The 2,483-nt window shown below is 35.8% G+C and overlaps 1 pseudogene; it reads right to left on the bottom strand.

The window, feature by feature from the left end:
* Nucleotides 1–272: 272 nt before the first annotated feature.
* LOC147567926 (uncharacterized) lies at nucleotides 273–1,970 on the bottom strand (annotated as a pseudogene).
* Nucleotides 1,971–2,483: the final 513 nt, after the last annotated feature.

Here is a 2,483-nt window from a genome sequence, read left to right as displayed (position 1 = left end):
AAGAAGTTCGATTGTTTCATCAGTAAACCTTGTATTCAGCTCCTCTTACTGAAAATCGATGGCGACATTAAATAAATATATATGGTGATGATGTGCCTGTGTGGTATTGTCTTGTTGCCGACAAGAACGAAGTGAACCGACCACATAAGCATCATTCATATCCGGTATTATCACATCATTCTTATTACAAAATGCTTCTACTTGTTCTATGAAAGCATCCCAACCATCTTGTCTCAACTCCTTAAGAAGTGATTTTGTACTTTTTACAAGTCTCATCGCATTGACAATATCTTGAGATTTTTCTGAAGAGCTTGACAAAGCAAATCAGTGATCTCCATAATCTGACACATCAAGTGCAATATAAAAACGAACTGAAATGTTGTCACCGCAATGAACAAACCCTCGGCTTCTCCACATAAAGTACGAGTTGGTGCGGTTTTCATTAAATTTCTAAGAACTCCACACGTTGCACTAAACATATCGATCAAACTCTTCACGGAACTCAAGTGGGAGCTCCAACGAGTAGCCCCCGGTCGTTGCAAGTTGCCTACTTGGTTTAACCCTTTGCCCGTCTCAAGCTCATCATCTTCTAACAAACTCGCAATTTCATTAAGTCGAAAAGATTTTAATTCATCTTGCCTTAAAGGTGAAGCACAAAGAAAATTAACGATGGCATTCAATGTTGAATAAAATCGATAAATAGCATTTACGTCTTCACATGCTCCAACTAGTGCTAATTGTAGTCTATGGGCAAAGCAATGCACATAGTATGCATAAGGACAATCTTTAAGAAATAATGCTTACAATCCATTAAAAGCTCCACGCATATTGCTAGCACCATCATACCCTTGACCTCGCATAATTTCCGTATGGAGGTCGTTACGGATAAAGCCATTAGTTATTGCTTGCTTGAGAGTCAAATAGGCGGTGTTTTTCACATGTAAAATATCAAAAAATCGTTTTTTGATAGATCCACCATCATCAACAAATCGCAAGACAATACCCATTTGCTCCTTGTGTGATTCATCTTGTGCTTCGTCAACAAGAATGCAAAACTTTGATGATCCAAGTTCTTCTCGAATCTTGTTTCTTACTTTGTTAGCAAGGATTGATAATATTTCCTTTTGAATTGTAGGAGATATATATTTAGCATTTCGTGGAGCATTTTCTAAAACAACTTGTTGGATTTCATCATTGTTCTTAGCCAAAAGTTTTACCACCTCAATAAAATTTCCACGATTCGACGAATTTGTAGATTCATCATGCCCCCTAAATGCACATGTTTGATAGGCAAGATATCGTAAACAATCAATAGACGCGTTGAGTCTTTGCCGATTTTTCTTCACTAGTTCCTTCGATTGTACATTAATCATCTTATCAATATGTCTAGATGTCCAACCTAAATCTTGACAAGCTTTTACGGCAAACATGTGTTGAGAATTATGATCTCCCATATGTGTTAGGAATGCACATTTTTTTCCATCTTTGACACTCTTCCATCTTCTAAATCCTTGATCCGTAAATGATTTACGTTTTGGCGGATTTGTTTCAAAGATAAAACATGGAAAACAATAGGCCGCATCTTTTGTAGGGGAATACTCAAGCCAAGGAAATAAGGTATACCAAGAATCTTCAAATCTTCGGGATTGCTTCCCAAACTTTGTTGTTGGGTAGTCTTTAAGGATAGGTTGATAAGGTCCCGCATTAAGATATCCACGTCGAAGTTCATCTTGTTTGTTGATAGGATGTTTCCAAATTTGAAGGCGCAATCCCGGATCACGTATAAAAGATGTAACATCAACTTCTTCTTCTAAAGCATTCAAAGGAGGTTGTCCATCTTCTACTAAATTTTCGATGTTAGATATTGAAGGTGGAGGTTCTAAATCTTTTTTGTTGTTTTCTCTTGTCGAAGTAAAAAACGAATATAGATTTTTTTTCCTTCGCTTCGGTACTTGAGGATCTTCAGACATTGTAGCCTAAAGTTAAATCAACATGAAAATGAAACAAATTTAGATGAATTCTCGCTCTCTAAAGTTACAAAAAGATCATGAATTTTATTAGCTAAGCCTTGTGTAAAATCCATATGCCCCTAAACTCATAAAAACCTAGTCACAATCAAAATTTTACATCCAAGCATGTAAACCCTAAAGCTGAAAGAATTTTAGTTCATCTGTTCATGATAATTGAGAGAGCAATAAGAATTTTAAAGACTCAAATAGGGTCACAACTCATAAGTCACAAGCAAAGTTTTTGCTGGAAGAAATTAGGGATAGTATCAAAACCCTAATTAGAAATTAGGAGTAGACTCAAATTAGGGTTTTGATACTACCCCTTGTTGGTGGGTATTTATTTATAATTAGGGTTTTGATACTACCCCCTAATTAGATTTTAGTAAGATCCTGATCAGGGACTATAGCTTTCTCTATCTAGCTACACTCTCATTTTCAAGATTTTATCTCATTAAGTTTGGATTCAATTGAAGT

Source organism: Eschscholzia californica, unplaced genomic scaffold (genome assembly GCF_041429995.1).
Source record: "Eschscholzia californica isolate CP2 unplaced genomic scaffold, dmEscCali1.0.p SCAF_1, whole genome shotgun sequence".
NCBI lineage: Eukaryota > Viridiplantae > Streptophyta > Magnoliopsida > Ranunculales > Papaveraceae > Eschscholzia > Eschscholzia californica.
Note: the sequence above shows the minus strand (reverse complement) of the source record. Positions and strands in the feature narration are given on the sequence as shown.